Source organism: Oncorhynchus keta, chromosome 26, assembly GCF_023373465.1.
Source record: "Oncorhynchus keta strain PuntledgeMale-10-30-2019 chromosome 26, Oket_V2, whole genome shotgun sequence".
Classification (NCBI taxonomy): domain Eukaryota; kingdom Metazoa; phylum Chordata; class Actinopteri; order Salmoniformes; family Salmonidae; genus Oncorhynchus; species Oncorhynchus keta.
The window spans coordinates 17,153,952-17,176,927 of record NC_068446.1 but is presented as its reverse complement, the minus strand read 5'-3'; the positions used below and the strand labels follow the sequence as shown (position 1 = coordinate 17,176,927).

Below are 22,976 nucleotides of genomic sequence, written 5' to 3'. Positions count from 1 at the left end.
TTTGAAAAGGTCAAAGGTATAACTGAGCCCCGTATGAATTTACCTGACACCCCTGTGCACTCCTTCGCCAGGTTCTCCTTTTCATCCTTCTCTGTTTCAGAAGTGTGTAAAGCCCCGAAAGAAATTGACAGAAAAAAAATCCCCTGGCCCTGATGATCTAGACCCCCGTTTCCTACACCTAGCTGCAGACATCATTGCTCCCCCTTAACATGTATCTTTAACCTTACACTTGACATCTGCTTTTGTCCTGCCTCTCCTGAAAGGTGGAGATCCTTCGTAATTTACCATATCGAAATTGTCAGTACTGTCAAAGGTACTGGAGTTCTTAGTTAGTAGGCAGCTGAAAACAACATCTTAAATGGAATGCAATCAGGCTTTAGGTCTGGCCACAGCACTGTTTCAGCAACATTGAATGTTTTAAATGAAATCCACTGTGGTCTTGACAAAAAGTTACATTGTGTGTCTGTCTTTATTGACTGTCAAAGGCATTTGACACCGTGGACCATGCTGTGTTAGTGCAAAGGATAAAATGTTGTGGAATTACAGGTCATGTTCTAGATTGGTTTATAAATTACCTATCAAATCGTACACAATGTGTAATGGTCATTGCTACATTGGCTGGACATACTATAGAGCAAGTCAAAGTGTAAAAATAATTAGGTGTGTGGGTTGATGGCAAGCTGAGCTTCATTGTTTATGTGGAGAACTTGATGAGGAAGCTCAAGCTGAGAATAGGTTTTTATTATCGGCATGAGGCTTGTTTTTCTTTGGAGGCCAGGAAGGAGCTGGTACGATGTACATTACTGGCGGCATCAGATTTTAGTGATGTTATTTATACAGTTCAATTCGGAAGTTTACATACACCTTAGCTAAGTACATTTAAACTCAGTTTTCTCAATTTCTGCCATTTAATCCTAGTAGAAATTCCCTGTTTTAGGTCAGTTACGATCACCATATGCAACATAAGTATATGCATATTCTAGTTTCTGGGCCTAAGAAATAGGCAGTTTTATTCTTTATTTTTTATTCTTTATTCTTTATTTTAAGAATTTGAAATGTCAGAAAAATGCTTGAGAAAATTCTATTTCAGCTTTTATTCCTTTCATCACATTCCCAGTGGGTCAGAAGTTTACATACACATAATTAGTATTCTGTAGCATTGCCTTTAAATTGTTTAACCTGTTGAGTGTAGGGGGCAGTATTTTTTTTTAATGAAAAACCTACCCATTTGAAACTGTGCCTATTTCTCAGGCCCAGAAACTAGAATATGCATATACTTGTCAGATTAGGATAGAAAACACACTAAAGTTTCCAAAACTGTCAAAATATTTGGTGTGTGCGTTGATGACAAGCTGAGCTTCATTGTTTACGTGGAGAACTTGATAAGGAAGCTCAAGCTTAGAATAGGTTTTTATTATCGGCATGAGGTTTGGGTTTTTTTGGAGGCCAGGAAGGAGCTGGTACGATGTACATTACTACTGGCGGTATCAGATTTTAGTGATGTTATTTATACAGTTCAAGTCGGAAGTTTACATACACCTTAGCTAACTACATTTAAACTCAGTTTTCACAATTTCTGACATGTAATCCCAGTAGAAATTCCCTGTTTTAGGTCAGTTACGATCACCACTTTATTTTAAGAATGTGAAATGTCAGAAAAATACTAGAGATAATTCTTTATTTCAGATTTTATTCCTTTCATCACATTCCCAGTGGGTCAGAAGTTTACATACACAGAATTAGTATTTGGTAGCTTTGCCTTTAAATTGTTTAACCTGTTGAGTGTAGGGGGCAGTATTTAGATTTTTTGGGATGAAAAACGTACCCATTTGAAACTGCCTATATCTCAGGCCCAGAAACTAGAATATGCATATACTTGTCAGATTGGGATAGAAAACACTCTAAAGTTTCTAAAACTGTCAAAATATTGTCTGTGAGTATAACAGAACTGATATTGTAGACGAAAACCTGAGGAAAATCAAACCATGAAGTGCTGCTTTTCCTGAAAACTCTCTGTTCAATTGGATGCCTTGCCTCCATTTAAAGGGATATCCCCAGATTCCTTTTCCTATGGCTTCCTCAAGGTGTCAACAGTCTTTAGACATAGTTTTAGACTTTTATTTTGAAAGATTAGCGAGAAAGATAACATCGCGTCAGTGGATAGCTGGGTGTTGGTGCAGCCATTGTCTCTCCCTCTCCTATTGAAAAAGCGATAGTCCCGGTTGATATATTATTGATTATATATTTTTAAAACAACCTGAGGATTGATTATAAAAAACTTTTGACATGTTTCTGTGGACATTACGGATACTATTTGAAATTTTCGTCTGCGATGTCGTGACCGCTCGAGCCTGTGGATTTCTAAACATAACGGGCCAAACAAATGGAGGAATTTTGGATATAAAAATGATCTTTATGGAACAAAAGGAATATTTATTGTGTAACTGGGAGTCTCGTGAGTGAAAACATCCGAAGATCATGAAAAGTAAGCGATCCATTTTATTGCTTTTCTGATTTTCGTGACCAAGCTACTTTGATGCTAGGTGTTCATAATGTTTTGTCTAGTGATTGATAAACTCACACAAACGCTTGGATTGCTTTAGCTGTAAAGCATATTTTCACAATCTGACACAACAGGTGGATTAACAAAGAGTTAAGATGTGTTATGCTATATTGCATTTGTGAGTACTAAATATTTTTAATTTTCATTCAATTTTATTTGAATTTGGCGGGTGCTGATGTAAATGATCCCGCTAACGGGATGGGGTGCGTCAAAAAGTTAACTTGGGTCAAACGTTTCAGGTAGCCTTCCACAAGCTTCCCACAATAAGTTAGATTACTTTTTACCCATTCCTCCTGACAGAGCTGGTGTAACTGAGTAAGGGAAGTCCCCCTGTATTGGACAAAAATGAATGGCAAGTCATTGGCATCGGACAAACCATATACACATTGGCCAATACCACCCAATTCGGCGTTGATTCATGCAAAGTGTATTGCAAATGCCATATGGCAATTGCCAGTTGTAACACTTTAAAAATTCAACAGGGGGCAAATGCGCTCCACCTGGGTTTTTCATATTGATATGTAACCCAAGTCAATGTCCAAAAGTAAAATTTTGAAAAATGAAATTTTTTCAAAAACTTATCACCCCTTAAAAAGTGCTTTCTGGACCGTTTTTCAAATTCTTTCGATTTTTTGTCAATTACACATGTGTAAGAACTGTATGAATATACTTTTGTCCAATTTTATTATCATTATTTTTTTATTTTTTTACATGCGCATAAGGAATATGTTTTGTCCAATTCCAATATGATTTCATAGGAAGTCAAAAGTCAAAAATGTCAATTTTGTAAAAACTTCACACACCCTTAAAAAGTGCTTTCTGGACCGTTTTTTGAAATTCTTTCATTTTTTTGTCAATTACATCATGTGTAAGAACTGTATGAATATACTTTTGTCCAATTTTATTATCATATTTTTTTATATATTTTTTAAATTGTGCATAAGGAATTTTTTTGTGGGCCAAATGACGTAAGAAATTTGACATGCTCAAAAATCCTGCAGAAATGCAAAATTGACTGGCCTGATGAACTCGGGATGGCCGGGCAGTGATAGTTGTTCCTTTCCATCACTCGTTGTGTTGACTTCATCATGTCCATTTTGTGATGTTTTTTCACTATATAATCATATTGCAAGTGCACGTGCATTTGCAATATGTTTCAATGTGCATTTACCATATGAAATTTGACCTTGCTCAAAAATGCAAAATTGACTGGTCTGATGAACACAGGATGGCCGAGCAGTGATAGTTGTACATTTCCATCACTCGTTGTGTTGATTTCATCATCTCCGTTAGGTGATGTTGTTTCACTATAGAATCATATTGTAAGTGCACGTGCATTTGCAATATGTTTCAATGTGCATTTACCATATGAAATTTGACCTTGCTCAAAAATGCAAAATTGACTGGTCTGATGAACACAGGATGGCCGAGCAGTGAGAGTTGTACCTTTCCATCACTCGTTGTGTTGATTTCATCATGTCCATTTGTTTATGTTTTCTCACTTTTGCAAAGTCACTGTGCATTTGCAATATGGTTCAATGGGCAGGTACCATCACGAATTTGTCATGCTATAAAAATCCTGCAGGAATGTGAAATTGACTGGCCTGATGAACACAGGATGGCCTGGCAGTGATAGTTGTTCCTTTCCATCACTCGTTGTGTTGATTTCATCATGTCCATTAGGTGATGTTTTTTCACTATAGAATCATATTGCAAATGCACGTGCATTGTTGTGCAACTGGTAACCCAAAAATAAAAATATGGTTGTAAATGCATTTACCGGTCATTCTGATATTAATGCTCGCTATGGGAACACAGGATGGCCGGGCAGTGATAGTTGTACATTTCCATCACTCGTTGTGTTGATTTCATCATGTCCATTAGGTGATGTTTTTACACTATAGAATCATATTGCAAGTGCGCGCGCATTTGCAATATGTTTCAATGTGCATTTACCATATGAAATTTGACATGCTCAAAAATGCAAAATTGACTGGTCTGATGAACACAGGATGGCCGAGCAGTGATAGTTGTACATTTCCATCACTCGTTGTGTTGATTTCATTATCTCCGTTAGGTGATTTTTTTTCACTATAGAATCATATTGTAAGTGCACGTGCATTTGCAATATGTTTCAATGTGCATTTACCATATGAAATTTGACATGCTCAAAAATGCAAAATTGACTGGTCTGATGAACACAGGATGGCTGAGCAGTGATAGTTGTACATTTCCATCACTCGTTGTGTTGATTTCATCATGTCCATTTGTTTATGTTTTCTCACTTTTGCAAAGTCACTGTGCATTTGCAATATGGTTCAATGGGCAGGTACCATCACGAATTTGTCATGCTATAAAAATCCTGCAGGAATGTGAAATTGACTGGTCTGATGAACACAGGATGGCCGAGCAGTGATAGTTGTACATTTCCATCACTTGTTGTGTTGATTTCATCATGTCCATTAGGTGATGTTTTTCACTATAGAATCATATTGCAAATGCACGTGCATTGTTGTGCAACTGGTAACCCAAAAATTAAAATATGGTTGTAAATGCATTTACCGGGACTCCTATTATCCATGCCCGCTATGGGAGTACCCTACTACGGCCCTCTATCTATGGGGGCAGTCCGGAGTGCTTTATGGACTGTTTAAAATATTCTGATGGATACGCATTGTTGTGCAACTGGTGATTGAAAATAGGCACCTGGTAACCCAAAAATGAAAATATGGTTGTGAATGCATTTACCGGTCATTCTGATATTAATGCCCGCTATGGGAACACAGGATGGCCGGGCAGTGATAGTTGTTCCTTTCCATCACTCGTTGTGTTGATTTCATCGTGAACATTAGGTGATGTTTTTTCACTATAGAATCATATTGTAAGTGCACGTGCATTTGCAATATGTTTCAATGTGCATTTACCATATGAAATTTGACATGCTCAAAAATGCAAAATTGACTGGTCTGATGAACACAGGATGGCCGAGCAGTGATAGTTGTACATTTCCATCACTCGTTGTGTTGATTTCATCATGTCCATTTGTTTATGTTTTCTCACTTTTGCAAAGTCACTGTGCATTTGCAATATGGTTCAATGGGCAGGTACCATCACGAATTTGTCATGCTATAAAAATCCTGCAGGAATGTGAAATTGACTGGCCCGATGAACTCGGGATAGCTGGGCAGTGATTCTGGTTCATCTCCATGGCTCGTTAGGGTTGATTTCAGAATGTCACTTTTGGTGATGGTCCCTCTCCGTTTAAACATATTGCTAATGTACAAAAGTCAACTAGCAAGTCAGTGTCCATCAGTCAATTAGATGTCATTCTGACACCAAACTGATACCAATTGACACCAAACCCACTTTTTCCAACTCATTTAGAAGCCAACTATCACATATGTCAGAGCAGGCCCATAATTCACAGCGCCATTAGTTTAAAACATAATAAAAACGTAAAACACATAGTTACGTTCTAGCTGCGGGTCCAGGTCAGACATTATGTGAAGGCCTATGTGAGGCGACCCCGAATCCCGAGTTTCGGCTCAATAGGTCCTTCGGTGCCCGAGTAAAACCCTAATTGGTGCTGAAAATCCAATTTTTTCAATGCCTTGCTATGGGGTCCTTGAATGAGCTATCGGACCGAAACGTTGGGGTCCGTCTCTATGGCCCGAGCCGGTTTCAATGCACCTAGTCTTGTGTCTCTGAGACTTTTCTAAATGTCGCCATTTTCGTAATGGTCAAAATGAATTGAAGACATTGCAAATGTACGAGGCTATTTCTCGGTCCGAGAACCTTCTAGAGCCACCTAACTCACCACGCACTATCGACCCGAGGTCTAGAACAGGTTTCTAAAGTTTCGGAACTGTAGGTCTGACGGTTCTTTTTTAGCTCGAACAAAGCTAACTATTGGAGGCACTGTCTGTCTCTACAAACCCCAATACGTCCCTCCTTCCAAGTTGTGTGTCTGTGTGATTTAGTTTTCCTTGAAATTTTATGGGAAAAATGACTGATTTACAGTTCATGGGGGTTGCCTAATCACACATATGAAGTTTTGGACAGATCTGACTTTTTTAACCCCTCGAAACAGCCCCTGAGACACCAATTAAGGCACTTCCGGTTGGCACAGGAAGCTATAAGTCAACACATATCCTCACTGGGCTATGCTTTTACAGAATCCTGAGTTTTAAGTCCTTACGTTAAGAATTGACTGATTTACACAGGGTTGAATGCACTATGTCTATCAAACTGCAGGCAGGTAATGGAAAACACTTTTAGGGTGATTTTAACCACTTCCGGTTGGTCCAGGAAGCTTAGAATCAACACAGGTAGACCTCACACTGGCCTGATGGACTGTTACCAAAGACAGGTTCATACGGCATTCATAACCCATATAGACTTCAGGTTGAATTTAGGGGTAAAGGCAATGTATTCCTATGGGGAGAGAAGTCAATGCAAACTCTTTGAAGTAAACACCTTCTTTAACTATTAAGGGTTAATGCCACACGGTCAACGTTAGGCTTGCACGGATCGGAAGGACCTTAGGAACGTACCTGAGGTCGAATTGTGCTTCTCACCCTAACGGTTCTCTCACTGTCACCCAAAAGCAAATGATGTTGTGGGGCAGGCTTCATTTTGGGCCTACTTTTCTAATGGTCGCTGCGCTCAGACCGAGCGAGCTACGGTCAAGCCGGGATATCTCGTTGAACTCGGCACGGCCTAGACATTATGTTTATGCCATTGCCTGCTCTCTGTGTCTTTAAGAACCACACTTTTTCACTCCATCCTTGCTGTGTGTGCGTGTGAGAGCTTTTCTTTGACATCTGCTGGGAGAAATGACTGATTTACAGTTTAGGAGGGTTACCTGGTCACACATATGAAGTTTTGGAGAGATGTGACTTTTCTAACCCTTCAAAACAGACAGTGTGACCCAATTAAAGGCACTTCCGGTTGGCACAGGAAGCTATAAGTAAACACATGTCTTGATTGACATAAACACTTACAGAATCCTGAGTTTTAAGTCCTTACGTTAAGAATTGACTGATTTACACAGGGTTGAATGCATTATGTCTATCAAACTGCAGGCAGGTAATGGATATACACTTTTAGGGTGATTTTAACCACTTCCGGTTGGTCCAGGAAGCTTAGAATCAACACAGGTAGACCTCATACTGGCCTGATGGACTGCCATCAAAGACAGGTTCATACGGCATTCATAACCCATATAGACTTCAGGTTGAATTTAGGGGTTCAGGCAATGTATTCCTATGGGGAGAGAAGTCAATGCAAACTCTTTGAAGTAAACACCTTCTTTTAACTATTAAGGGTTAATGCCACACGGTCAACGTTAGGCTTGCACGGATCGGAAGGACCTTAGGAACATACCTGAGGTCGAATTGTGCTTCTCACCCTAACGGTTCTCTCACTGTCACCCAAAAGCAAATGACGTTGTGGGGCAGGCTTCATTTTGGGCCTACTTTTCTAATGGTCGCTGCGCTCAGACCGAGCGAGCTACGGTCAAGCGGGATATCTCGTTGAACTCGGCACGGCCTAGACATTATGTTTATGCCATTGCCTGCTCTCTGTGTCTTTGAGAACCACACTTTTTCACTCCATCCTTGCTGTGTGTGCGTGTGAGAGCTTTTCTTTGACATCTGCTGGGAGAAATGACTGATTTACAGTTTAGGAGGGTTACCTGGTCACACATATGAAGTTTTGGAGAGATGTGACTTTTCTAACCCTTCAAAACAGACAGTGTGACCCAATTAAAGGCACTTCCGGTTGGCACAGGAAGCTATAAGTAAACACATGTCTTGATTGACATAAACACTTACAGAATCCTGAGTTTTAAGTCTTTAAGTTAAGAATTGACTGATCTATGATCTACACAGTGTTGAATGCAGTCATTTTCACCTTTGAAGGTTATGTACATCAAAACTCCTTTGGGTCAATCTAACCACTTCCGGTTGCTCCAGGAAGCTTAGAATCGACACAGGTAGACTTCATAGTGGTCTGATGGACTGTCATAGAAGACAGGTTCATAAGGCATTCATAACCCACATAGGCTTCAGGTTGAATTTAGAGGTGCAGGCAATGTATTCCTATGGGGAGAGAAGTCAATGCAAACTCTTTGATGTAAACACCTTCTTTTAACTATTAAGGGTTAATGCCACAGGGTCAAGGTTAGGCTTGCACGGATCGGGAGGACCTTAGGAACGTACCCGAGGTCGAATTGTGCTTCTCACCCTAACGGTTCTCTCACTGTCACCCAAAAGCAAATGACATTGAGGGCCAGGCTTCATTTTGGTTCTGCTTTTTTCAAGGTCACTGCACTCAGAGCGAGCTACGGTCAAGCGGGGCGTCTCGTTGAACTCGGCACAGTCTGGAGACTATGGTGATGCCATTTTTTGTGTTGATTTCAGAATGACATTTTGGTGATGGTCCCTCTCCGTTTAAACATATTGCAAATGTACAAAAGTCAACTAGCAAGTCAGTGTCCATCAGTCAATTAGATGTCATTTTGACACCAAACTGATACCAATTGACACCAAACCCACTTTTCCAACTCATTTAGAAGCCAACTATCATATATGTCAGAGCAGGCCCATAATTCACAGCGCCTTTAGTTTAAAAACATAATAAAAACGTAAAACACATAGTTACGTTCTAGCTGCGGGTCCAGGTCGGACATTATGTGAAGGCCTATGTGAGGCGACCCCAATCCCGAGTTTCGCTCGATAGGTCCTTCGGTGCCCGAGTAAAACCCTAATTGGTGCTGAAAATCCACTTTTTCCATGCCTTGCTATGGGGTCCTTGAATGAGCTATCGGACCGAAACGTTGGGGTCCGTCTCTATGGGCCGAGCCGGTTTCAATGCACCTAGTCTTGTGTCTCTGAGACTTTTCTAAATGTCGCCATTTTCGTAATGGTCAAAATGAATTGAAGTCATTGCAAATGTACGAGGCTATTTCTCGGTCCGAGAACCTTCTAGAGCCACCTAACTAACCACGCACTATCAACCCGAGGTCTAGAACAGGTTTCTAAAGTTTCGGAACTCTAGGTCTGACGGTTCTTTTTTAGCTCGAACAAAGCTAACTATTGGAGGCACTGTCTGTCTCTACAAACCCCAATACGTCCCTCCTTCCAAGTTGTGTGTCTGTGTGATTTAGTTTTCCTTTGAAACTTTATGGGAAAAATGACTGATTTACAGTTCATGGGGGTTGCCTAATCACACATATGAAGTTTTAGACAGATCTGACTTTTTTTTAACCCCTCGAAACAGCCCCTGAGACACCACCAAGGCACTTCCGGTTGTCACAGGAAGCTATAAGTCAACACATATCCTCACTGGGCTATGCTTTTACAGAATCCTGAGTTTTAAGTCCTTACGTTAAGAATTGACTGATTTACACAGGGTTGAATGCACTATGTCTATCAAACTGCAGGCAGGTAATGGAAAAACACTTTTAGGGTGATTTTAACCACTTCCGGTTGGTCCAGGAAGCTTAGAATCAACACAGGTAGACCTCATACTGGCCTGATGGACTGTTACCAAAGACAGGTTCATACGGCATTCATAACCCATATAGACTTCAGGTTGAATTTAGGGGTAAAGGCAATGTATTCCTATGGGGAGAGAAGTCAATGCAAACTCTTTGAAGTAAACACCTTCTTTAACTATTAAGGGTTAATGCCACACGGTCAACGTTAGGCTTGCACGGATCGGAAGGACCTTAGGAACGTACCTGAGGTCGAATTGTGCTTCTCACCCTAACGGTTCTCTCACTGTCACCCAAAAGCAAATGACGTTGTGGGGCAGGCTTCATTTTGGGCCTAATTTTCTAATGGTCGCTGCGCTTAGACCGAGCGAGCTACGGTCAAGCGGGATATCTCGTTGAACTCGGCACGGCCTAGAGATTATTATGTTTATGCCATTGCCTGCTCTCTGTGTCTTTGAGAACCGCACTTTTCACTCCATCCTTGCTGTGTGTGCGTGTGAGAGATTTTCTTTGACATCTGTTGGGAGAAATGACTGATTTACAGTTCACGAGGGTTACCTAGTCACACATATGAAGTTTTGAAAAGATCTGACCTTTTTAACCCATGGAAACTGCCACTGTGACACCATTAAAGGCACTTCCGGTTGGCACAGGAAGCTATAAATAAACTCATATCATGATTGGGGTATGCCTTTACAGAATCCTGAGTTTTAAGTCTTTACGTTAAGAACTGAGTTATTTACAGAGGGTTTAGTGAGTGTGTGTTATTTCAGAAAATCATAGAAAATCACAGAAATCTCGCAGAGCTCCGCAGCACACTTTAAAAAGATTCGTAAGAACAACCTGCAACTGGATCTGTAACCGTTGAAAAAAAAAAACACCTATCCGTGAACATCACCAAGGTGTCGTTGTACGATTTCTCTTAAATGACGATAGATAAATGGCTGGTTATTTTTTTATTGACACCGGAGGCTCCTTGACTTTGACGTGAAGTGGAAAAAGAATTTCTCTATTTTCATTTTGGACCTTTAATCCCAGATAAATGGCCATAACTCAAAAACCGTTGAGGCCTAGACGCCATCTTGTTCAAATAACTGCCCATTATGCCGCCCCCTACGCTCACCGAGTTTCGGCTTCTAAATATTTTCAGTTTTCGAGATAAGGCCCCGTCGTGAATCGTGATGTTTTGTAGCAATAGCCATATGATTGCTTATGCCCTCTTGTGGGAATTTCCGGGACATGGGAAAAATGACATAAATCTTATTATTTTTGTAAAATGGAAACCGAATGTCCGACAACGTTCATTTGATGACTTCCTGGTAGGTCCGGCCCTGCCGCCTCGGCCCGACGCCGTCCGCGACTTTACAAACGATTTCGGACGTCTAGTAAGGGACCGTACATTTGCAATATGGACTTTCTCACTAACCATACAGGTACTGCCGAATTCTTCCCTTAAGGTATGTAAGGTTTGTAGGCCTCCTTGCTCGCACACGCATTTTCAGTTCCACCCACAAATTGTCAATATGATTGAGGTCAGGGCTTTGTGAAGGCCACTCCAATACCTTGACCTTGTTGTCCTAGAACCATTTTGCCACAACTTTGTAAGTATGCTTTGGGTCATTGTTCATTTGGAAGACCCATTTGCGGCCAAGCTTTAACTTCCTGACTGATGTCTTGAGATGTTGATTCAATATATCCAGCCTATATTCCAGCCTCATGATGCCATCTATTTTGTGAAGTGCACAAGTCACTCCTGCAGCAAAGCACCCCACAACATGATGCTGCCACCCCCCTGCTTCACTGTTGGGATGGTGTTCTTCGGCTTGCAAGCCTCTCCCTCCAAACATAACGATGGTCATTATGGTCAACAGTTCTATTTTTGTTTCCTCAGACCAGAGGACATTTCTCCAAAAAGTACGATCTTTGTCCCCATGTGCAGTTGCAAACCATAGTCTGGCTTATTTATGGTGGTGTTGGAGCAGTGGCTTCTTCCTTACTGAGTGGCCTTTCAGCTTATGTCGATATAGGTCTCGTTTTACTGTGGGTATACTTTTGTACCTGTTTCCTCCAGCATCTACACAAGGCCATTTGCTGTTGTTCTAGGATTGATTTGGACTTTTCGCATCAAAGTACGTTCATCTCTAGGAGACAGAACGCATCTCCTTCCTGAGCGGTTTGATAACTTCGTGGTCCCATGGTGTTTATACTTGCATACTATTGTTTGTACAGATGAACGTGGTACCTTCAGGCATTTGGAAAGTGTTCCCAAGGATGAACCAGACTTGTGGAGATCTACAATTCATTCTACGATATTGGCTGATTTCTATTGATTTTCCCATGATGTCAAGCGAAGAGGCACTGGGTTTGAAGGTAGGCCTTGAAATACATCCACAGGTACACCACCAATTGACTCAAATCATGTCAATTAGCCTATCAGAAGCTCCTATAACCATGACAGAATTTTCTGGAATTTTCCAAGATGTTTAAAGGCACAGTCAACTAAGTGTATGTAAACTTCTGACACACTGGAATTGTGATTCAGTGAATTATAAGTGAAATAATCAGTCTGTAAACAATTGTTGGAAATATTACTTGTGTCATGCACAAAGTAGATGTCCTAACCAACTTTTCAAAACTATAGTTTGTTAACAAGAAATTTGTGGAGTGGTTGAAAAACGAGTTTTCATGACTCCAACCTAAGTGCATGTAAACGTCTGACTTCAACTGTAATTGTTTTACTGTATTTGTGTCTGCAGTTTTGTTTAAAGTTGCATTAGTGTATGTAAGTTGTTTTGTCTGAAACGTTGTTCCCACTGCTGCTACTGGACCAGGTCTCTCTTGAAAAATAGATGTTCTCAATGACAAAAACCTGTATTAATAAAGGTTAAATAAACATATTTTAAAAATTGTGAAGAAATCCATATGATAAAATAGCACATATATACAGTGGCTTGTGAATGTATTCACCTCCCTTGGCATTCTTTTCTATTTTGTTGTCTTACAACCTGGAATTAACATTTTATGGCTGCAGGGGCAGTATTGAGTAGCTTGGATGAAAAGGTGCCCATTGTAAACGGACAGCTCCTCAGTCCCAGATACTAATATATGCATATTATTAGTAGTAGTATTGGATAGAAAACACTCTGACGTGTCTAAAACTGTTTGAATTGTGTCTGTGAGTATAACAGATCTCATATTGCATGCAAAAACCTGAAAAATTCCACTTCCTGTTTGTATTTTTTCTGGGGGTGGCAGATTTTCAACCAAGCTCTCCTTGAAATTACAGCGAGATATGGATGTGTTTTCACTTAGAAAGCCTTACACTAGATGTCAACAGTCAATAGAACTTTGTCTGATGACTCTAATGTGAAGGGGGGTCGAATGAGACAGGAAATAGTCCATGCTTTCACTATGCGCAGTCATCTGAAGTCATTCTAATTCTCCGGGTGGAACGTTATTCAAGATATATGTAAACACCATTCTAAAGATTGATTCAGTACATCATTTGACATGTTTCTACTGACTGTTATGGAACTTTTGGACATTTTGTCACGTTAAAGTGGACGCACTTTGTGACTTTGGAATTGTTTACCAAACGCGCTAACCAAAGTAACTAATTGGACATAAATAACGGACATTTTCGAACAAATCAAGCATTTATTGTGGACCTGGGATTCCTAGGACTGCATTCTGATGAAGTTCATCAAAGGTAAGGAAACATTTATCATGTATTTTCTGGTTTCTGTTGACTCCAACATGGCGGTTAATTTGGCTTCTGTTCTGAGCTATGTTTTAGATCATTGCATGGGTTGCTTTTTCCGTAAACTTTTTTTTAAAGTCTGACACAGCGGTTGCATTAAAGAGAGGTATATCTATAATTCCATGTGTATAACTTTTATTATCATCTACATGTATGATGAGTATTTCTGTTGAAACGATGTGGCTATGCAAAATCACTTTAATGTTTTTGGAACTAGTGAATCTAATAGGCCAATGTAAACTCCGATTTTTTTTATATAAATATGAACTTTATCAAACAAAACATGCATGTATTGTGTAACATGAAGTCCTATAAGTGTCACCTGATGAAGATAGTTCCAGGTTAGTGATTCATTTTCTCTATTTCTGCTTTTTGTGAAATCTATATTTCGCTGGAAAATGGCTGTGCTTATTGTGGTTTGGTGGAGAACTAACATAATCGTTTGTAGTGCTTTTGCTGAAAAGGATATTTGAAATCGGACACTTTGGTGGGATTAACAACGAGAATAGCTTTAAAATGGTATGAGACACATGTATGTTTGAGGAATGTTAATTATGAGATTGTTGATGTTTTGAAAATGACGCCCTACACTTTGACTGGCTGTTGTCAAATCGCTCCCGTTAACGGGATTGCAGCTATAAGAAGTTAAAGTAGATTTTTGGGGCCACCTTTTGCAGCAACTACAGCTGCAAGTCTCTTGGGGTATGTCCCTATAAGCTTGGCACATCTAGCCACTGGGATTTTTGCCCATTCTTCAGGGCAAAACTGCTCCAGTTCATTCAAGTTGGAATGGGTTCTGCTGGTGTACAGCAATCTTTAAGTCATACCACAGATTCTCAATTGGATTGAGGTCTGGGCTTTGACTAGGTCATTCAATACATTTAAATGTTTCCCTTAAACATGTATGGCTTTAGCAGCATGATTAGGGTTAGTGTCCTGCTGGAAGGTGAACCTCGGTCCCAGTCTCAAATCTCTGCAAGACAAACAGGTTTCCCTCAAGAATTTTCCTGTATTTAACGCCATCCATCATTCCTTCAAATCTGACCATGAAAAACATCCCCATAGCATGATGCTGCCACCACCATGCTTCACTGTAGGGATGGTGTTCAAGGTGATGGGTTTGTGCCAGACATAGCATTTTCCTTGATTATCAAAAAGCTAAATTTCAGTCTCATCTGACCAGAGTACCTTCTTCCATATGTTTGGGGAGTCCCACATGCCTTTTTGCGAACCCCAAACGTGTTTGCTTATTTTCTTCTTTAAGCAATGTCTTTTTTCTGGTTACTCTTCTGTAAAGCCCAGCTCTGTGGAGTGTACAGCTTAAAGTGGTCCTATTGACAGATACTCCCATCTCCGATGTGGAGCTTTGCAGCTTCTTCAGGTTTACTTTTTGTTGCGCTCTGATAAATGACCTCCTTGCCTGGTCCATGAGTTTTGGTGGACGGCCCTCTCTTGGCAGGTTTGTTGTGGAGCCATATTCTTTCAATTTTTTAATATTGGATTTAATGGTGCTCCGTGGGATGTTCAAAGTTTCTGATATTTCTTTATAACCCAATCCTGGTCTGTACTTCTCCAGAACTTTGTCCCTGACCTGTTTGGAGAGCTCCTTGGTCTTCATGGTGCCACTTGCTTGGTGATGCCCCTTGTTTAGTGGTGTTGCTGACTCTGGGGCCTTTCAGAACAGGTGTACTGTATATATACTGAGATCATGTGACAGATCATGTGACACTTAGATTGCACCCAGGTGAACTGGAGGTAATTGGTTGCACCAGATCTTATTTAGGGGCTTCATAGCAAAGGGGGTGAATACATATGCACACACCACTTTTCAGTTTTACATTCTTTAGACATTTTTGAAACAAGGTGATTTTTTAATTTCACTACACCAATCTAAACTTTTTTCTGTATGACCATTACATGAAATAAAAATAAAAATACATTTAAATTACAGGTTGTAATGCAACAAAATAAGAAAATGCAAAGGGGGATGAACACTTTTGCAAGACACTGTAATTATGTAGTAACCAAAAAAGTGTTAAACAAATCAAAATATATATTTTATATTTGAGATTCTTAAAAGTAGCCACCCTTCACCTTGATGACAGCTTTGCACACTCTTGGCATTCTTTCAACCAGCTTCATGAGGTGGTCACCTGGAATGCATGTAAATTATTATCAGGTGTACCTTTTGCTAAAATTTAATTTGTGGAATTTCTTTCCTTCTAAATGCGTTTGAGCCAGTCAGTTGTGTTGTGACAAAGTAGGGGTGGTATACAGAAGCTAGCCCTATTTGGTAAAATACCAAGTCCATATTATGGCAAGAACAGCTCAAATAAGCAAAGAGAAACAACAGTCCATCATTACTTTGAAAGTTTTGATGTCTTCACTATTATTTCGACAATTCAGAAAATAGTCAAAATAAAGAAAAACCCTTGAATGAGTAGGTGTGTCCAAACTTTTTACTGGTACTGCATATGTGCACACAGCAACAGAGTATGATGAATTAAGGACAACTCATGATAATATATGAGAGTGGAAAAGTAGAAAATAAAAAATATATTTTAAAGTTCAGCTTCATATATCCCCATTGAGACCGTGTTTGTGCCTCGACCTAGGTTGGACAAAATAAAACATGGCGGTGTTCGCCTTAGCAATCTCACTAGAATAAAGACCTCCTCTACTCCTGCCATTATTGAAAGAGATTGTGATGCCTCACATCTCAAAGTAGGGCTACTTAATAATGTGTTAAAGTTAAATATTTCTAAAGAATATTTTTATTTATTTCCCACGCCACCTTTTCTGCTGAATGGGAGAGGGTGTCCACTTTGGGGGACTCCTAGCCATAATTAATGTTAGATCCCTCACTTCCAAGGCAGTTATAGTCAATGAACTAATCACTGATCATAATCTTGATGTGAATGGCCTGACTGAAACATGGCTTAACCTGTTAGTCCACTAGGGGCATTATTTCATTTTTGGATAAAAAGACGTGCCCATTTTAAGCGCAATATTTTGTCACGAAAAGATGCTCGACTATGCTTGGAATTGATAGTTTTGGAAAGAAGACACTCTTACGTTTCCAGAACTGCAAGATTTTCACTGTGAGTGCCTTATAACAAAAAGCTTCAGGCAAAACCAAGATGTTTGAGCGACCAGGAAATGAACAGGATTTCTGAAGGTATCGTTTTCCATGATCGCCTTATATGGCTGTGAATGCGACAGGAATGAACGGACACTTTCTAGCGTTTCCCCAAGGTGTCTGCAGCATTGTGACGTATTTGTAGGCATATCATTGGAAGATTGACCATAAGAGACTACAATTGCCAAGTGTCCCGCACGGTGTCTGCGTGGAAATTGGTGCGCAAAAAGTCAGCTTCCAGTATTTTTCCATCCGAATCAGAGAACAAAGAAGGCTTCTAGGACTGCCATTTCAATGAAGAGATATATGACAAAACACCTTGAGGATTGATTCAAACAACGTTTTCCATGTTTCAGTCGATATTATGGAGTTAATCGGAAAAAAGTTTGACGTGTGGTGACTGAATTTTCGGTTAGTTTCGGTAGCCAAATGCATAGTAACAAACGGAACGATGTGTCCTACACAAGAATCTTTCAGGAAAAACTGTACATCTGCTATGTAACTGAGAGTCTCCTCATTGAAACATCTGAAGTTCTTCAAAGGTAAATTATTTTATTTGATCCCTTTGCTGGTTTTTGTGAATATGTTGCGTGCTAAATGCTAACGCTAAATGCTAAGCTAGCTATCACCACTCTTACACAAATTATTGATTTTCTCTGGTTCTAAAGCATATTTTGAAAATCTGAGACGACAGGATTGTTAAGAAAAGGATAAGCTTGAGAGCAGGCATATTTATTTAATTTCATTTGCGATTTTTAGAAATCGCTAACGTTGCGTTATGGTAATGAGCTTGAGGCTGTAGTAACGCGACCGCATGTGGGATGGGGCGGACTATGAGGTTAAGCCTGATGAATTTATTGTGTTAAATGAGGCCTCACCTCCTGGTTACACTTGTTTTCCAAGATGGCGTAGCAGTAAGTCGTCCTGTCGTTTCGTCTCTCTGTATATATCGTCTCTTTTTCGTTTTAGATATTTTTCTTCGCATATCTTTAAAAACATTTTGCTAAACCTAAGCTTCCAAATACTCTCCTGCAACCCTTCTCACCCAATGCAGCTACTTTTCCTAAAGTATTTATATTTACTTATGAACTGGAACCCCTCAACTGAAGCTAGGCAGCTAACCACCAGCTCTGCTAGCGGTCTTCAGCTAACCGGTCATCAGCTAACCTTTAGCTCGGAAAGCTCTCGCCAGTTTGAACAACGCGACGCTAACCAGAGCATAACGGACCTATTTATTTTTTTATCCCCGGATTCCCACCGCAAACGGAACATTTTTCAGCTGGATCTTCACAACTAGCTATCGAGCTAAACCGCAACCCTGGTTGATTACTCCTGGCTAGCGTTTCCACCCACGTAGCTTGAAGCTAGCCCAGCCAGAGCTCCTGTGCTGCCACCGTAGCATACTCCTGGGCTACAATACCCGGACCCACGACCGGTCTATCGATGTCACCGCATGAAGAGGAATAAACACCGCATGAAGAGGAATAAACAGACTCACCCCATCGTGACGTCCCCCAAAGGCTAACTCTCTAGCCCTCGCTATCTCCTTGCTTGCTAATTCGGCATGCTAACTGCTAGCTTGTTTAGCCCAGGTCCGCTAACTACTACCTGTTAGCACAGGCCTGCTAACCATCTGCATCGCCATGCCCCAAACACGCAGTGGCCCATATGTACTTTCTATCTCTTCCCGATTTAAAAAAAAAATTTGTTTATACCTTCCGGCAACCTGCCTCACCCAATGTGATACGGAATCGCTATTATTTTTAATTTTTAGAACACACTCAAGAACCTCCAGAAGCTAACCAGCTAACTAGCTACAAGCTATTTAGTCATTGTTAGTTTTTTAACCTGGATAACACTCGCCAGTCCAGCCCCCCTGCCCCATCCACCGCTGCCCCCTGGACTCTGATCACTTGGCTACATAGCTGATGCACGCTGGACTGTCCATTAATCACGGTACTCCATTCTGCTTGTTTGTTTTATCTGTCGGCCCCGTTGCCTAGTCAATGCCATTTTACCTGCTGTTGTTGTGCTAGCTGATTAGCTGTTGTCTCACCCACTGTTTGAGCTAGCTTTCCCAATTCAACACCTGTGATTACTGTATGCCTAGCTGTATGTCTCTCTCAAATGTCAATATGTCTTGTATACTGTTGCTCAGGTTAGTTATCATTGTTTTAGTTCACAATGGAGCCCCTAGTCCCACTCCTCATACCCCTGGTACCTCCTTTGTCCCACCTCCCACATATGCGGTGACCTCACCCATTACAACCAGCATGTCCAGAGATAAAACCTCTGTCATCAAATCAAATCAAATCAAATTTTATTTGTCACATACACATGGTTAGCAGATGTTACTGCGAGTGTAGCGAAATGCTTGTGCTTCTAGTTCCGACAATGCAGTGATAACCAACAAGTAATCTAACTAACAATTCCAAAACTACTGTCTGATACACAGTGTAAGGGGATAAAGAATATGTACATAAGGATATATGAATGAGTGATGGTACAGGGCAGCATACAGTAGATGGTATCGAGTACAGTATATACATATGAGATGAGTATGTAGACAAAGTAAACAAAGTGGCATAGTTAAAGTGGCTAGTGATACATGTATTACATAAGGATGCAGTCGATGATATAGAGTACAGTATATACTTATGCATATGAGATGAATAATGTAGGGTAAGTAACATTATATAAGGTAGCATTGTTTAAAGTGGCTAGTGATATATTTACATAATTTCCCATCAATTCCCATTATTAAAGTGGCTGGAGTTGGGTCAGTGTCAATGTCAGTGTGTTGGCAGCCACTCAATGTTAGTGGTGGCTGTTTAACAGTCTGATGGCCTTGAGATAGAAGCTGTTTTTCAGTCTCTCGGTCCCAGCTTTGATGCACCTGTACTGACCTCGCCTTCTGGATGATAGCGGGGTGAACAGGCAGTGGCTCGGGTGGTTGATGTCCTTGATGATCTTTATGGCCTTCCTGTAACATCGGGTGGTGTAGGTGTCCTGGAGGGCAGGTAGTTTGCCCCCGGTGATGCGTTGTGCAGACCTCACTACCCTCTGAAGAGCCTTACGGTTGAGGGCGGAGCAGTTGCCGTACCAGATGGTGATACAGCCCGCCAGGATGCTCTCGATTGTGCATCTGTAGAAGTTTGTGAGTGCTTTTGGTGACAAGCCAAATTTCTTCAGCCTCCTGAGGTTGAAGAGGCGCTGCTGCGCCTTCTTCACGACGCTGTCAGTGTGAGTGGACCAATTCAGTTTGTCTGTGATGTGTATGCAGAGGAACTTAAAACTTGCTACCCTCTCCACTACTGTTCCATCGATGTGGATAGGGGGGTGTTCCCTCTGCTGTTTCCTGAAGTCCACAATCATCTCCTTAGTTTTGTTGACGTTGAGTGTGAGGTTATTTTCCTGACACCACACTCCGAGGGCCCTCATCTCCTCCCTGTAGGCCTTCTCGTCGTTGTTGGTAATCAAGCCTACCACTGTTGTGTCGTCCGCAAACTTGATGATTGAGTTGGAGGCGTGCGTGGCCACGCAGTCGTGGGTGAACAGGGAGTACAGGAGAGGGCTCAGAACGCACCCTTGTGGGGCCCGCGTGTTGAGGATCAGCGGGGAGGAGATGTTGTTGCCTACCCTCACCACCTGGGGGCGGCCCGTCAGGAAGTCCCGTACCCAGTTGCACAGGGCGGGGTCGAGACCCAGGGTCTCGAGCTTGATGACGAGCTTGGAGGGTACTATGGTGTTGAATGCCGAGCTGTAGTCGATGAACAGCACTCTCACATAGGTTTATCCTCTTTTCCAGGTGGGTTAGGGCAGTGTGCAGTGTGGTTGAGATTGCATCGTCTGTGGACCTATTTGGGCGGTAAGCAAATTGGAGTGGGTCTAGGGTGTCAGGTAGGGTGGAGGTGATATGGTCCTTGACTAGTCTCTCAAAGCACTTCATGATGACGGAAGTGAGTGCTACGGGGCGGTAGTCGTTTAGCTCAGTTACCTTAGCTTTCTTGGGAACAGGAACAATGGTGGCCCTCTTGAAGCATGTGGGAACAGCAGACTGGTATAGGGACTGATTGAATATGTCCGTAAACACACCGGCCAGCTGGTCTGCGTATGCTCTGAAGGCGCGGCTGGGGATGCCGTCTGGGCCTGCAGCCTTGCGAGGGTTAACACCCTCGGCTGCAGTGAAGGAGAGACCGCATGTTTTCGTTGCAGGCCGTGTCAGTGGCACTGTATTGTCCTCAAAGCGGGCAAAAAAAGTTATTTAGTCTGCCTGGGAGCAACACATCCTGGTCCGTGACTGGGCTGGGTTTCTTCTTGTAGTCCGTGATTGACTGTAGACCCTGCCACATGCCTCTTGTGTCTGAGACGTTGAATTGAGATTCTACTTTGTCTCTGTACTGACGCTTAGCTTGCTTAATAGCCTTGCGGAGGGAATAGCTGCACTGTAACTCCTCCCCCTTTGGCAGTTCTATCTTGACGGAAGATGTTATAGTTGGGTATGGAAATCTCTGGAGATTTGGATGGAGATTTCCATACCCAACTATAACATCTTCCGTCAAGATAGAACTGCCAAAGGGGGAGGAGTTGCAGTCTACTGCAGAGATAGCCTGCAAAGTAATGTCATTACTTTCCAGGTCCATACCCAAACAGTTTGAACTACTAATTCTGAAAATTACTCTCTCCAGAAATAAGTCTGTCACTGTTGCCGCCTGCTACCGACCCCCCTCAGCTCCCAGCTGTGCCCTGGACACCATTTGTGAATTGATTGCCCCCCATCTAGCTTCAGAGTTTGTTCTGTTAGGTGACCTAAACTGGGATATGCTTAACACCCCGGCAGTCCTACAATCTAAGCTAGATGCTCTCAATCTAACACAAATCATCAAGGAACCCACCAGGTACAACCCTAACTCTGTAAGCAAGGGCACCCTCATAGACGTCATCCTGACCAACTGGCCCTCCAAATACACCTCCGCTGTCTTCAACCAGGATCTCAGCGACCACTGCCTCATTGCCTGTATCCGCTACGGTGCCGCAGTCAAACGACCACCCCTCATCACTGTCAAACGCTCCCTAAAACACTTCTGTGAGCAGCCCTTTCTAATCGACCTGGCCCGGGTATCCTGGAAGGACATTGACCTCGTCCCGTCAGTTGAGGATGACTGGTCATTCTTTAAGAGTAACTTCCTCACCATTTTAGATAAGCATGCTCCGTTCAAAAAATGCAGAACTAAGAACAGATACAGCCCTTGGTTCACTCCAGACCTGACTGCCCTCGACCAGCACAAAAACATCCTGTGGCGGACTGCAATAGCATCGAACAGTCCCCGCGATATGCAACTGTTCAGGGAAGTCAGGAACCAATACACGCAGTCAGTCAGGAAAGCTAAGGCCAGCTTCTTCAGGCAGAAGTTTGCATCCTGTAGCTCCACCTCCAAAAAGTTCTGGGACACTGTGAAGTCCATGGAGAACAAGAGCACCTCCTCCCAGCTGCCCACTGCACTGAGGCTAGGGAACACGGTCACCACCGACAAATCCATGATTATCGAAAACTTCAACAAGCATTTCTCAACGGCTGGCCATGCCTTCCGCCTGGCTACTCCTACCTCGGCCAACAGCTCCGCCCCCCCCGCAGCTCCTCGCCCAAGCCTCTCCAGGTTCTCCTTTACCCAAATCCAGATAGCAGATGTTCTGAAAGAGCTGCAAAACCTGGACCCGTATAAATCAGCTGGGCTTGACAATCTGGACCCTCTATTTCTGAAAATATCTGCCGCCGTTGTCGAAACCCCTATTACCAGCCTGTTCAACCTCTCTTTCATATCGTCTGAGATCCCCAAGGATTGGAAAGCTGCCGCAGTCATCCCCGCAGTCATCCCCTTCAAAGGGGGAGACACCCTGGACCCAAACTGTTACAGACCTATATCCATTCTGCCCTGCCTATCTAAGGTCTTCGAAAGCCAAGTCAACAAACAGGTCACTGACCATCTCGAATCCCACCGTACCTTCTCCTCTATGC

At 41.9% G+C, this 22,976-nt stretch overlaps 1 protein-coding gene across 1 annotated transcript in view; it reads right to left on the bottom strand.

The window, feature by feature from the left end:
* LOC118359008 (BMP/retinoic acid-inducible neural-specific protein 3-like) overlaps positions 1 to 22,976 on the bottom strand; it is a 102,401-nt gene that overhangs the window by 2,713 nt on the left and 76,712 nt on the right. The window lies entirely within an intron of this gene.